At 36.6% G+C, this 15,842-nt stretch overlaps 1 protein-coding gene across 5 annotated transcripts in view; it reads right to left on the bottom strand.

Annotated features, from left to right (window-relative positions):
* The window catches only part of MOB1B (MOB kinase activator 1B), a 60,186-nt gene that overhangs the window by 37,564 nt on the left and 6,780 nt on the right, over positions 1-15,842 (bottom strand). Inside the window, exons 1-2 of one of the 5 annotated variants that reach the window (XM_041724082.1) lie at positions 14,610-15,474; positions 13,067-13,162 (exon numbers count right to left, since the gene is read on the bottom strand). The exons of 3 other annotated variants lie outside the window; for them this stretch is intronic. The gene's annotated coding sequence lies outside the window, so the exon portion shown is untranslated. Of the gene's footprint in view, positions 1-13,066; positions 13,163-14,609; positions 15,475-15,842 lie in introns of those variants that run through there. One more of the 5 variants, XR_005982995.1, reaches the window with a different exon arrangement.

Genomic DNA, 15,842 nt, shown 5'->3' with positions numbered 1-15,842 from the left:
GAGACTATTTGTTTTTCCCCCATTAAAACTGGGCAACTCAAGGGATGCTAACCTGGCTCAGTTGGTAGAACATATGATCCTTGATCTCAGGGTCATGAGTTTGAGGCCCATGTTGGGCATAGAGCCTACTTAAAATGAAATAAAAATAATAAAATAAAATTTATGGGCTGTCTGGCTGGCTCAGTCAGTAGAGTGTGCAACTCTTTGGGGTTGTGAGTTTAAGCCCCACATTGTGGTCACTGAACTTAACTGGAAAAAAAAAAAAAAAACTGAGCAATCGTTTAGTCAATAGATTGTCCAGAACTACATGAAGTGAAGGGGAAGTGTGTCCTAATATCGAAGAGCTACAAAGAATGGCCTTTGGTTTTACTTTAAAAAGTTAATGTACCTTCAAGGGTGATAAAAATGTTCTGGGTCTTGACAAGGGTAGGGGTTACACAGGAGTGCACATTTGTCTAAACTAATCAAACTGGGCAGCCCCAGTGGCCCAGTGGTTTAGCGCTGCCTTCAGCCCGGCGTGTGATCCTGGAGACCCGGGATCGAGTCCCACGTCAGGCTCCCTGCATGGAACCTGCTTCTTCCTCTGCCTTTATCTCTGCCTTTGTGTGTGTGTGTGTGTGTGTGTGATGAATAAATAAAATCTTTAAAAATAAAAAAATGTAAAAAATAAACTAATCAAACTACATAACTCAGGTCTGAGGATTTCACTGTAAATAATACCTCAATAAACAAAATCAAAACTAAACTTAAAGCAGTGAACATTAGCCTAAGACATACCTCTGAGCTACATACTATAGAAATACACCTCCCACGATAGATATACTTAAAACATTTAAACATTATTTTTTCTTTACTGACTTTTCTGCCTCCAGTTCTTAATCTGTTTTGAGCTTCTGATAATCTGAACGACATTTATGAACTTTCTCTAGAGATATAAGAGACAAAATATTTTACATACAGGAAATTCAGAAAAGCACTAAAACCTGTTCATAAACCCAGATAAACAACTCCTGTCCTAACCTGTCTCCTTTTTCTCAGGCTATAATGACAACATTCATTTTCTTGTGAAATCTTCTATCAGCTCCACATTTATTTTCCTTTTCCTTTTTCTTTTTTAAAAGATTTTATTCATTCATTCATGAGAGACAGAGAGAGACAGGCAGAGACACAGGCATAGGGAGAAGCAGATTCCCTCCAGGGAGGCTAATGTAAGACTTGATTGCAGGACCAGCGATCACACCCTGAGCCAAAGGCAGAGGCTCAACTGCTGAGCTACCCAGGTGCCCCTCTACACTTATTTTCTAATCCTATAGATGTACTCTTTTGGATAAAGCCACACAGACATTCAGAATGAATAAGTGCAGTCTATTCAATGAAAAAAATCTATTGTTTATATTCTATGGTTTACCATTTATTAAACAGTGATTCTAAAAGAAAGCAAGCTTTGATCATATTTGTAGAATAAAGTTCAAAACCATGGCATTCATAAGAAATTCAATGCATTAAATTAATGGTCTTAAGAAAATAAGGAAGCTCATGTTGATGCCTATAAAAATTGATAAAGTGTGCAGGAAAATGGGAAAAGTCTTTCTTTTATTTATTAGAGCTGGAGGAAGAGATCACAGACATGAATACAAAAGTTATAAACCATTTTCTTCTATAAATATAATTTCAGGGTGTCTGGGTGGCTCAATCAGTCAAGTGTCTGACTCTTGGTTTCCACTCAGATCATGATCTTGGGATTATGAGATCAAGCCCCACATGGAGCTTCATGATCAGCTCAAAGTCGGCCTGAGATTTTCCTCCCTCTTCCTCTGTCCCTCCCCCTATTCTCTCTCTCTCTAAAATAACATAAATAAATAAAATCTTTAAAAACATATATATAATTTCAAATACAGCTGATTGGTTTTTATTTGTTTTTGAATAAAAGGGATCATTCTTGATTTGGAAATATATTTCACCCAATGAATAATTAAAGTCAAAGACATTAAAGATTTAAATGAGATTTGCTAAAATATACTTCAGAAACATAACCTGAATAATGTGGAATTCAATGAAGATTGATAATAAATAATAAATAAAAGTTCCTTACAGCTCAAATTTGGATTAATCGGTTTTCTTGTAAAAATAAGTTATTGAAAAAAAAAAAAAAATAAGTTATTGAGCCTGTTAGTTGGAAAAAGGACTTTCAGACTCACTACCTACTAATACATCACTGAAACAAAACTCAAAAAACACAGAGTAGTTTAACACAGAGACATAATTTCCTTTCACTTAGAGACAGCACAGAACTGTCAATACTTAACAGAGCATGGCAATAAAATGAATTAGAACTTATAATGAAACTATTTTGAAGAGTGATAGTTGAAGATGTGGGCTGGGCTACAAATACACATTAGTTTCCACTCCCTACTAAAAATGATAATAAAGTGAATTTTAAAAAAATCATAATCCCATAAGGACAAAAACAATGAAAGAGACAATAAAATTTTGAAATTTAGAAAAGTAGATGAATAAATAACTGAAGTAACTAACCTACCTAAGGAAACCCAATCTTAAACTTAGAAGCAACCCAATTTACACCACAGATCCCACAAAGGGTTCAGAAATAAGAATATTCTGGAAATGGGAGTGAAGATGGAATAAGACTTTCACAGTCTAAGAAATTACACATCCAAATTCCCTCTGCAATTTGCACAGTGTGTTTCTATACTATCCCAACCCTAAGAAAAGACTAGGAGCTAAGGGTTATCCTATGAAAAAGGCAAAACAGAGAGGGTGTCTGATTTGGGAGGCAAGGCACACTTATGGCACATGCACCATACCTAACATTGGGAGATTAGATGACGGTGAAAAATCAGTGTCAAGACCTCTAGCCTGGGATCCCTGGGTGGCGCAGCGGTTTGGCGCCTGCCTTTGGCCCAGGGCGCGATCCTGGAGACCCGGGATCGAATCCCACATCGGGCTCCCGATGCATGGAGCCTGCTTCTCCCTCTGCCTATGTCTCTGCCTCTCTCTCTCTCTGTGACTATCATAAATAAATAAAGATTAAAAAAAATGTTTAAAAAAAAAAAAAAAAAAGACCTCTAGCCTCCCCTGCACCTTTCCCCATCAGAATCCTAAAAACCTTGCAGCCAGGATAATAATCTCCAAGCAAACATCAGAAGAGCTCTTCCTAACAAATCTGACCACCCATGTACAAAGACCTAAAAGGATTCATACTAGGAGTTCTTCAGGGAAAGCCCAGCAGAAACACTATCCTTCAGCAAAGACCACTCACCCTTTATACAGATTCCAATTAGCTTTTCAGTTGTCCTACTTGTAAATAAAAGCAGAAAGCTTCAAAGGGTTACCAGGCACTTGCAAGAACCCTCTAACATGAAAGAAGACACTAAAACAGAAAAAAGGCAACTTGAACAATAAACAATGCAAAAGAATAAAAATTACTCCATTCCAAAAAAACATTAATACTTATAGGAAAAAAATGCTTCATGAAATAAGAACAGGACACTATATAAAAAAAAAAAAAAAAAACTAAATAATAATACAGGTTCCCCGATGGGGGGAGCCTGATGCGGAACTTGATCCCAGTACCACGGGATCATGACCTGAGCCAAAGGCAGACGCTCAGCCACTGAGCCACCTAGGCATCCCAACCCTTGAATTTTTTTTTTTAAATGGTAGCAGAAATGAAAAACATAATAAAAAAAATAGAAAGTAAACAATCTCTTGGGACACGAAGCATACAAAACAAAGAGATGGAAAGCAGAAAATCAAGGACCAGTCTAAGAGGTCCAATATCCAAGAAAAAGAAATTCCAAAAAGATGTAACAGAATAACAAGGAAATATTTAATCATAAAAATACTTTATCAATGAAATAAATCAGGAAATTCCCAGAATTGAAAATGCACTTTTAGACTGAACAACCTAATTGGGTGGATGAAAATAGATCCACACCAAAAGATGCCATTATGAAACTCCAGAACTATATGTATAAAGAGAAGGCTCTACAATAGTCCAGAGGACAAAATAAAAACTAGTTTTTATGAGTTAAGAATCATAAAGGTATTTAGATGTCTCTCAACAGCTGGAGCTTAGCTCTCATATAAATTAAAATTAAAATTCTGTGGAAAAATTATTTACAACCTAGAACTCTATACTCTGACATAATAAAAATAAAATCAAGTATGAAGATAAAATATATTTCTATACACATAAGGTCTTAAAATATTTACATTCCAATTACTATGTCTAGGGAGTTTTTAGAGATCTGCCCCACCAAAATAAGGAAGAAAACCCAAGAGAAAGGACATGATACCCAAGAAACAAGAAACCCAACCCAAAAGTCATATAAGGGGGAATCCTCAGAATGAAAGTGAAAAGAGATTCCAAAAGTAACAGCTATGCAACAGCACTAGATACCATTAGACAATACAGACTAGAGCAGGTCAGAAAACTCCAACAGGCACTTACGAAAATAGAGCAAAAGAAGATAAATATTTTTAAAGATTAACTGGGGAGTATTGGGGATTAAAAGAACAATGAGTACAAAGAAAACATTTCCAGAGACAGCTTAAAGTTGTTCAGGAAAGGAAAAAGAAAATTACAGTACATACTTGGCTCAACTGTCAACAGTGTTTACAAAGTACCAATCATATTGAGAAGCTGGCAGGATAAGAACTATGTATATACTTGGTATAGGAGGGAGTGTGATATTTTTTTCTCCCATTTCAAGAATTCAACCCTGAATTGCCAAAACAATCTTTAAAAAGAACAAAGCCAGATGTATCACGTTCCCTAATTTCAAACTATCCTACAAAGCTACCGTAATCAAAACGGCATAAAAACAGATACATAGATCAATGGAATAGAATATAGAACCCAGAAATAAACTCATGCATATATAGTAAATTAATTTACAACAAAGGAGACAAAAATATACAATGGGGAAAGGACAATCTTTTTTTTTTTAGAGATTTATTTATTTGAGACAGAGAGAGAATACACACATGGAACCAGGGGAGGGACACAGGGGAATGGAGAGGGAGAGAAAGAATACCAATTATCAGACTCTGTACTGAGTACAGAGCTGCACATGGGACTCAACTCCATGTCCCTGAGATCATGACCTGAGCTGAAACCAAGAATCATTTAACTGACTGAGCCACCCAGGTGCCCCAAGGACAATCTCTTTAATAAATGGTGTTGGAAAAACTGGACAGCTACATACAAAAAAATTAAACTGACCACTGTCATACATCATACACAAAAATTAACTCAACATGGATTAAAGACTTGAATGTAAGACCTGAAACCATAAAACTTCTAGAAAAAAACATTGGTGGCTAGCTCCTTGACATCGGTCTTAGTGATACCTTTTTTGGATCTGATTCCAAAGGCAAGGGAAACAAAAGCAAAAATAAACAAAGGGGACTACATCAAACTAAGAAGCTTCTGCACTGCAAAGGAAACCATCAATAAAACTTAAAGGCAACCTACTGAATGGGAGAAGATATGGGCAAATGATATATCCAATAAGGTGTTAACATTTAAAATACATAAAGAACTCGTACCACTCAACAACAACAAAAAAATCTGATTAAAAACTGGGTAAAGGGGGCAGCCCGGGTGGCTCAGCAGCTTAGCGCCGCCTTCAGCCCAGGGCGTGATCCTGGAGACCTGGGATCGAGTCCCACATTGGGCTCTCGGTATGGAGCCTGCTTCTCCCTCTGCGTGTGTCTCTGCCTCTTTCTCTCTTTCTCTCTCTCTCTCATGAATAAATAAATAAAATCTTTAAAAAAAAAATGGGTAAAGGACCTGAATAGACATTTTTCCAAAAAGACATAGCCAACAAGCACATGAAAGGGTGCTCACCATCACTAATCACAGGGAAATTCAAATCAAAACCACAGTGAGATATCACCTTACACCTGTCTGAATGGCTATTATCAAAAAGATAAGAAATAACAAGTATTGGTGAGGACGTGTAAAAAAGAAGACCCTCATGCACTGTTGCTGGGAATGTAAACTGCTACAGCCACTATGGAAAAGTATGGTGGTTCCTCAAAAAATTAAAAGAACTACCGTATGAGCTAGCAATTCCACCACTTACTGAGCATCTATAGGAGGGAGGGAACACTACTAAATTGACAAGACATAAGGCACTCTTATGCTTATTGCAGCATTTTGTACAATATCCAAGATATGGAAACAGCCTAAGTGTCCATCAATAGATGAATGGATAAAGAGTATGTGACACACACATGACTACTACTAAGCCATAAAAAAGAATGAAATCTTACCATTTGCCACAACATGGGTGGATCAACAGGTATTATGCTAAGTGAAATGAATCACAGAAAAGGCAAATACTACATGATTTCAGTTAAGTGTGGGATCTAAAAAACAAAACAAAGCCTAGACACATAGAAACATAGAAGGGACTGGTGGTTGCCAGAGGGGAGGAAGGTTGGGGAAGTACAAATGAATCAAGAAATACAAAGTTACAGCTATATAATAAGTCATAGGGGTGTAATATACAGCATAAGAAATAGAGTCAATAATACTGTATCATACTTTGATGACACATGAATTGACTAGACTCTTAGTGATCATTTTGCAATGTATACAAATGTTGAATCAGTCTGTTGTACACCTGAAGCTAATACTGTATGTCAATTATACTTCAATAAAAAAAGAACCCAATATTTAACACATAGAAATTTTTTAAAAAATGAGAAACAATACAAATTAGAGATAAAAAATTAGAGATAAAGATAAAACAGTCCGATGTAAGAGTTCAAATGGCTGTACCCTGAAGCAGGAAAAAAGGGGTTGTTTTTATGACAGCCTTACAGAACTATTTAACTCTAAATTAAATCATGTGCATGTATAATACCAACAAAAGTAAATTTTTAAAAGTATGAAAGTTTAATTTAAAAAATGTGAATGCTTATGAAAACATGGCAATAAAATGGATTGTTTACAGAAATGTTAATAAACTGTTCTATCTTTAAAATCAAAAGCATACTATGCAATATATTTATGATTCCTCATATTTACAGTACACCATAGATCAGAAAGCCAAAATCACCTATATATATATGGAGACTTCTCATCCTAATGGTTTAGTAGCTGGTGGCTGCTATTGCTTAGCTCTACTATCAAATTGTTTCAAAAACATTCATTCACTTTAGAAACTGCCAGATTCAATTTAATGAACCAATGGCTCTTGAGAAAACCAAAAGCCATCAATTAAGTACATTATCAATTTGAGATTTGTAAAAGCAGCCTACAGCACAGAGTAATGGGAGAACACTGACTGCTAACTGGAATCCTATAGCCCTAGAATGACATGGTGCCTCTACTACTTAGTGAGACACTTAGACTTAGTTACTTAGCCTCTTTACAGCCTTATTTGCCTCATCCACAAAATGGAGAAAGTGTTATGCTGAAGTTGTTTCAGGATTAGAAACCAGATAGTAAAAATACCTGGCACAAAGATCCCTACTGTTTATTATTTAACTTGGGGCGTTATCTATTTCATGCAGAATCTTGATTTTTGTAGTTGGGTACCCTGGAATCCCTCATTTGGCTTATACTAGTTATGTGACTTTAGGTAAACTACTTAATCATTCTGATTTACAGAAAAGAGAAATTGTATCACCTATCATGTGGGATGGTTCTGAAAACTAAATGATATGGGGGCACCTCAGTGACTTAGTCAGTTAAGCATCTCCCTTCAGCTCAGCTCATGATCTCCACATCCTGTATCCTGGTATCAAGCCCTATGTTAGGCTCCCTGCTCCATGGGGAGACTGCTTCTCCATCTCCCTCTGTCCCTCCCAACCTCTCACTCTCTCTCTCTAAAATAAATAAATAAAATCTTAAAAATATTAAAAAAAAAACTAAACTAAACAATATGTACAGAAACGTAAGGAACCACCCTGTGCATAGTCAGCACTCAAAAACTGATACCACTTAAATATATTCATACCATCTCTTTATCCCTTATAGCAAAAGCCCATCCATATATACAAGCTTGAGTCACAGCTACACATTGTACATATTTAAGAAGCAACTCTAAAAAGAGCAAAAAAATCATGTAATGTCAAAAAATACAACTAAAATACAAGATACTTGGAATACTTAGTGTAATCAAGATTTGTCTCATTAGAATTTGTTTATACAACTGACAAAGTGTAGCCATGGAAAATCACAAGATCCCACAGTCTCAACTGGTTCATCTAAAAATAAAAGAGGTTGGACTAGAATCTTCTCCAACTCTAAAACTGTAAATTATCCAGAGATTTGATCTCATTCTTACCAATTCCACAAGTCACCATAAATCTCAAACACCATGAAGAAGACAACACAGGCTCTAGTATACGGTTTTATTTTATTTTTTCTAGTATACTGTTTTAGAGTACAACTGTAGGTCATCAGAAAAACTGAATTCTTCTTTAGAGAAATTCAGATAAAATATTTCTTTTTTTCATTCTCCTTTTCTGTTGGGAAGCAAGGGTTCCATCTTTCCAATCACCAATGATTTAAGCATGAGACTACGGCACCCAAACACAGGACAATCATTCCTCTAAATGAAAGCTAACAAGCAGCTTATATTTACCAGTGTAATGTCAGGAGGGTTCCTGTGTAAATAATAATCAAACGTGGGAACACAAGGCAGAAAAAAGACTACATAAAACTCAAGGAATGGTACAATTAAAAAAAAAGCCACTTTAATCCTAATACTGAAAAAAAAATGACATTTTCTGGGATTCAGCAATACTTCCCAGTACCTGCAATGGGTCAACTGCAGCCATTTAAAACTATGAAAGGATAACACAAATAAGTGAAAACCACCAAAGAGGAGAAAAAGAAAAAAAAATGCATAAAACTAATCATAAAAATCTTCCCTCATCACCCACAGTTTTTTTTTAACTAAGTGAAATGTATCAGAACTGCCACAAGAAAAGGGAACAAATCCATTAAGGTTATCAGGGTTTCTCATATATACAAATATGTGAAGTATTTACTGATAAAATGATAAAATGTCCTTGAGTTGTCACACCATATACCTTACTCATAACAATCAGCCTATAAATGCTCAAAACTATAAGCACTTCATAAAAGCATATGCTTCAAATTCAACAGCACCTTGGGAAGAAAAAAAACCACTCTCTACCTTGAAATAATACAGAGAGAAAAACCCTGGCAGAGCTCTCTATCAGACTCCATGAGAAGAGTAATAAATATGTTAAAAGTAATAGGTGAAAAGCAGCTTTATTTTTTTTTTAAGATTTTATTTATTTATTCATCAGAGACAGAGAGAAGCAGAGACATAGGCAGAGGGAGAAGCAGCCTCCCTGTGGTGAGCCTAATGTGGGACTCAATCCCAGGACCCCAGGATCATGACCTGAGCCAAAAGCAGATGCTCCACCACAGAGCCACCCAGGTGCCCTGAAAAGCTGCTTTAAATCTATTTCCAGAATCTATAAGTCATTTTTACAGCTCCAAGTATGCCATCTGCCTCCCAAACATGCCATTTGCATTAAATCAGTAGCTTATTATCTGCATTAAAATATCAAAGATAATTAAGAAGAAATCCAATTAAAAAATATTTCATTTTGTAAAATCCCCCTTTACAGACCATAATCTGTACAGATCTTGGAGAAAATTAATATCTTCCTAATAAGTTACTAATATTTTAAAACTTAATTTTATGACTGCTAAACACATTGAGCAACAAAAAAGTTTTAATTATATTCTATTATTTTTTACATGACTGTTAATTTTAAATTTTCAATTATTAATAAATAGCTCCATTCTAAATTATAACATAAAGCATTACTTTACCCTTTTAAAATAAAAGAGGAAAAAGACTGATGGTAATGTAAGCAAGTACCCTAACTATTCCATTAGAAAAGAAGGGGCAGCCGGGGTGGCTCAGCCTTCCGCCTAGGTTGTGATGCTGGAGACCCGGGATCAAGTCCCACGTCAGGCTCCCTACATAAGCCTGCTTCTCCCTCTGCCTGTGTTTCTGCCTCTCTCTCACTCTATGTCTCTCATGAATAAATAAATAGTCTTTAAAAAAAGGGGGGGCGGAATTCTTTGGAAGACTCTTTACCATACCATTAACTTGTGTACTTTGGGAGCACCTGGGTGGCTCAGTGAGTTAAACATCTCTTTTTTTTTTCTTTCTTTTTTTAAGATTTTATTTATTTATTCATGAGAGACACAGAGAGAGAGAAAGAGAGAAAGAGAGAGAGAGAGAGGCAGAGACACAGGCAGAGGGAGAAGCAGGCTGCATGTAGGGAGCCTGATGTGGGACTCGATCCGGGACTCCAGGATCACGCTCCAGGCTGAAGACAGTGCTAAACCACTAAGCTACCCGGGCTGCCCAAGCATCTAACTCTTGATCTCAGCTCAGGTCTTAATTCAGGGTCATGAGTTCTAGCCCCACTTTAATTTTTAAAAAATTAAAAAACAACAACTTGTTTCCCTGGTATTAATATGAAAAGCCTAAGAAGCCAAGAAGTTTTTTTGATGATTATTCTTATTAGTATAATGGTGGTAGGGATAAAGGGAAATAAGCACTCTCATTCACTACTACTGGAACACCATTTACAGTGGCAGGTAGGAAATGTGCCTGGCATATATCAATCCTGAAAAGAGGGTAAGATAACAAGGTCTCTACAAAATTGTGAGATACAGATCCAATAAATAGGTGTTCCAAACCTTTCTGTGCACAGTAGCCACCTATTTATATTTCCCAAGTCTCTTGAAGGTCAAAATCAGAGCAGAATAAAAGAAATCACTCACACCTCCACCTACCACCAGGAAACACTTGAATGTCACGGATTTTTAAAAAAATTTGTTACTGAGTATGTGCTAGGCACTATGCTAGGTGGCAGAGATTTAAAAACGGCTTTTGAAATTGCGAGTTCACACATTCTGATGAAGAAAGGCCTGAAAACGGACAAATACGGTCTCTTTTTTGATAATGGTTATAATAAGGAACATGAAGGAATCTGAAATGGTACCAAATGGTAACAAACCGGAAAGGGGGCACAGGGCAGGGAAGAAGAACTGACTCTTGAACTGAAAAAATGAGGGTGGGAAGAAAGGCAGTCCAGCCAGAACAACAGGAACAGCATTTACAGAGGCAGGCAGACAAGGAAGAAATGCATGTTGAAAGAAATGCAAATTGGAGCACCTGGGTGGCTCAGTCAATTAAGCATCTGACTCCAGGTTTTGGCTCAGGTCATAATCTCAGGGTTGTGAGATCAAGTCGGTCTCTGGGCCAGGCATGAAGCCTGCTTCAGATTCTCTTTCTCCCTCTCTCCCTGCCCCTCCCCCTCCAAAAATAAAATAAAATGGCTGGGCTCTGTGAGGGAAGACATGGAAGGAAGGCACAAATGAGGCTGGAGTAATAAGCAAACACCATATCACAGAGGTTCTCTATGTCTTGGGATTTTGCCAACCACTGCTAGCACACTCCAATCTCTACCTGAAACATTGAAGTGAACTGCAGGAAGAAAATCCAAAGGATTCCAGCCACTCCCTTCCTTTACTCTTTAATTTCCCGGGGTGTTCCAAGTATTATTCCTGACCTCTTTCTCCTCCCAACACCAGCTAACACTTTGCTTTGGACACAGGAGGTATCTAATAAATTATTGTATTATGCAATAATACCATTCATTTATAAGATAGCTAAATAAATTTGGAATGCAGAAAGAGTTTATATACTGGGCTTGGGAACTTCTTGAGTAAGGATAGTAATAGTGTTTGTACAGGATTCTCTGGTTTATAAAAACTTCCATATACATTCTCATTCAATTCTCACATTTACCCAATGGAAAAGGCATTCCTTTCCACCCAGTAGACAGAGGAAACAGAAGCTAAGAAATTAAATGATGTGCCCAAAGTCACATGTCTGGTGACAGACCAAGACTTTGAAACCTAGGTCTCCTCATTCATGGGCCACTATTCTTTATATATATTTATTTATTTCCTAAATGTTGTTATGGAAAGAGTAGTGGCCTATCAATGAGGGGTCCTGGGTTTCAAAGTCTTTGGTCCAGATAGGTAAGTAGATGACATATTTACCAAGCAATGTACTAACACCCTGGGAAATAAAATAGCGAACAAACCCTATCTATGAAACAATGTTCAGAAGGGGAGAAAAACCTTAATTAATAATTAATAAAAGTAATCACAGGTATGCAAAGACAACCAAGGGACCTAAACTCCTTGAGAACTGTTAAAGAAAAAAAATATTCACTGACAATTGTCAAAGATAGTAAGGCAGACTTTATTCAGGAACAATGAGATAGATATAGCAACAACTGCAATGGGATTTTACAGTGGGGGAGAGTGGCATTGGGGGAGATGGGGTTCAAATCTAAATAAAGCATGTGCAAGTGGGAATTAGAGGCAAGGAGCAGGGTATAGGGATAAGTGGATAGAAAATTACTAGGAGAAAACATCAGGGTTAGAAGGGTTCTAACTAAATTGACCTAACAGGATTCTTGCTGAAGACACAAGCCAGGGTGATCAGACATCACCTGAGGGACAATGGTAGATGACGAAGCTAAATCAGATATTGAAGTTGGGGAAAGGGGGTTCTGGTTAAATTCAGCAAGTAGGGTCTCTGCTAAAACTAAAATTTATAAAGTACACAGATGAGCCTAGAAGAAGGCTCAAGAGCCTGACTAAAGTTTTGTCAAGCTTCTACCAGGGCTCAAGAGCACCAGGGCTTCACAGAATGTCTCAAAAAAGGAGGTAGTGTTGTTTTAAAACGTGAAAAAAAAAAAAAAAAAAGGAGGTAGTGTTAATATTGAATCCCAAGGATTTTTCTTCTTTACCTTATTTTGAATCATTTAACTCAATACAGACATCGTCCACTTGCTATTATCTAAAGCTTCTTAAACTTGAACATGCTTTTCACCTAGGAATCTTAAAATGCATTCTAATTCAAGGTTTTGGGCCTGAAATCTTGCATTTTTAACATGCTCCCATGTGATGCCCAAAGCCCCACACTTTAAGGGTCTAAAGTAGACTTACCAAGAGCTTTAATCATGTACAGATATGGATTTCCTCAGTCCTAGGGGTGGTCTTCTGACACCAGAGAGTCAACTACAGCCTTGCTTCCCAATGGTGCTATAAAATGACAGTGGTACTTTTTTTCTAAATGTTGAATGGCATTAAAATAAATAAATAAAGATATTTCTAGAACTTACAGGTATCACTAGGCAATACAGTCCCAACACCTAAATTATGTTCCCACTTCAGCAAAAGGTAAAATCAGTACAACTCAACTGAGGCACATTTTGGTTCCCATACATATCCAGGAACTTAGAATTGTACTTTTTGGAATAGTTTGGCTGTAAATATAGTCTGATAAAAAACAAAAAACAAACAAAAAACTTTATTTTGGTTCTTGGTAACTTGTCATTTCCAAAATTAAAAACTGCAAGTTTAGGGTACCTGGCTGGCTCAGTCTGTAAAGTTGGAGTTACACGTTGGAGGTAGAGTTTACTTTAAGAAAAAAAAAAAAAAAATGACAAGGTTGACAATAGGTTGATTAAAGAGTTAAACAAGCTGACTGATAAGATCCCTTTGGAAGTCCTTAACAATAGACTAGAAACACAAGCAACACTCTTCAACACTGGCTCATTCTGGTTGAGAGAATACAGTTTTGTCAATTCAGTTTGTTGGTCACGGATTCAAAAGTGACATTTCTTAAGAGTTGAAAATAAGAGACCCAGCTAAATATTTGGCAGGATGTGGGGAAGAATTAGGGAGAATGGAACTTGGACTATAAGTAAAAACTATAGCCACGGGGAGTTTTTAAACAGAGTTCTTCCAGTAGTAAAATCTAAAGCTAACAGGACACTAACAAGCAAAAAGTTTCCCTACGAGCAAAAAGGCCATGCTGCTGCTCCTCTGTCTGGAACATGATCGAGGCACCAAGATACCAGAAAAGTTGCCATAAAAGGCTTTCACCTCTATTGCTTCTACTTCCTATTCTATATTTACACTGATTATTAAGAAAGTATTTGTCATACCATTATCTACTTCTACAAAGAAACACACAAAAATATTCCTCTAATACTTAATACTATAACTACTGAACTATTCTCATCAAATTTGAATTTGAGAACAAAAGGATTTAGGCTGAAAGATAAAATAATAGTAGCAATAAAAGAAAATGCAAACTTTCCTTCATAAATAGTAATAATAAGACTACTTGGCTATGAGGTAAACCATTACTCAAATATTTGCTTGCCTTCAAACTCCTGCTTTTAAGTTCTAACTGCAGAAAAATCAAAGTAGCACTGATACATATGATTATAAACCTACAGAAATTGTGTATGATTTAAGTAATCAGAATGATGAATATGTCAATAAAAAATAGTAACAGCTACTAGCAATCATGACACTGCTGAGTTATCAATAATGAACTAGATATTGCTGCTGCACTTAACTATAATTTATTGAGCTAGGCCTTTTACATTCAATATCTTTAATCCTTCCAACATCTCTGAGGTCTTGATCCTAACACAGGATTCATAGGAAAAAAATTAGATTACTGTCATACTCATACCATACACAGTGGAGTCTCAGTCTGCTTTCAACCATAATACAGCTGAAGCAGGGGCCAGCACATGCTCCGGAGACATGAATGACATGTGGAAGCTGGAGCCACAACAAGGGTGGCCAGGAAAGGTTAAGGAGAATGGCAATGCACAGTCGTTTGAGCAAATACATATGCTGAGGATTATGGGAGCCTATTTTTCACTAACAAAGTGAAAAATATGTGAAGAGAGAAAGTAGAATGAACCCTGTGCTACTCAGATCAGACCTGCAGATATTAGTATGAACTCACTCAATACATACAGATAGAAAAAAAATATACATATATGTAAATGTATGTGGACACGGTATTTTCTAGCACTATCCGCTGAGAGGGCCTGGGAACAGCAACATAACTGTACTAACATACCTATCACCTACATTCTGTTTTCTAAATACCATTTTTCAATGAACAGAATAAACACCTTTAGAGAAATGGCCATTTCCAGGTACAGGGCACAGAAAATGTAGGACAAATCTGAAATACCTGTTTGTGCCAGAAAGTTAGGAAATACTCAGAAAAAGAGACAAGCAGAGAGACATAGAAACCAGACTGAACAGGGCTCCCACTAGCCAAAGCTGAAACACTATGAGCATCAACATAAATAATTATAGATTACAAATCATTAAATACAATAGGAATCAAAATGCCTCCACTGATAAAGTTCTTCAGTAAAAATGTCAAATAAATGTAAAAGCCTGACAGAATTAGAACACAACCATCACAGTAATAAGTTAGACAAGAAACATCAATGAACACTAAAACTAGTGGGTGAAAACAAAATGAGGAATGAGACAGTTCCACAGTCTCAAAACACCTCCCCACAAAATATTAATTACTCAAAGGAAAAAACATACATAATAATGTCACACTGGAGAATCTCTGTAGACACTTTAATCAAAGGATCACTTCCAGTCATGGGCAAACATATGTTAAATGCACCATAAGAAGCTATAAGATAAACCTATGTAACACTTCTGTGATATTTTTGCCCCAAATGCATAACCAGGTCTAACCACAAGAAAACATGGCAAACTCAAACTGAAGGGTATTCCACAAAATAACTGGCCTATAATCCTCAAAAATATCAAGGTCCTGAAAGGCAAGGGAAAACTTAAGGAAATATTTCAGTTGGAAGAAGGCTGAAGAACAAAATTGGATGAGTCATGACTGGACCCTTTTGCTGAGGATAACATTATTGGA

This window comes from Vulpes lagopus, chromosome 12 (genome assembly GCF_018345385.1).
Source record: "Vulpes lagopus strain Blue_001 chromosome 12, ASM1834538v1, whole genome shotgun sequence".
Lineage (NCBI taxonomy): Eukaryota > Metazoa > Chordata > Mammalia > Carnivora > Canidae > Vulpes > Vulpes lagopus.
The sequence above is the reverse complement of the archived record's forward strand: the minus strand, read 5'-3'. Positions and strand labels throughout refer to the sequence as shown.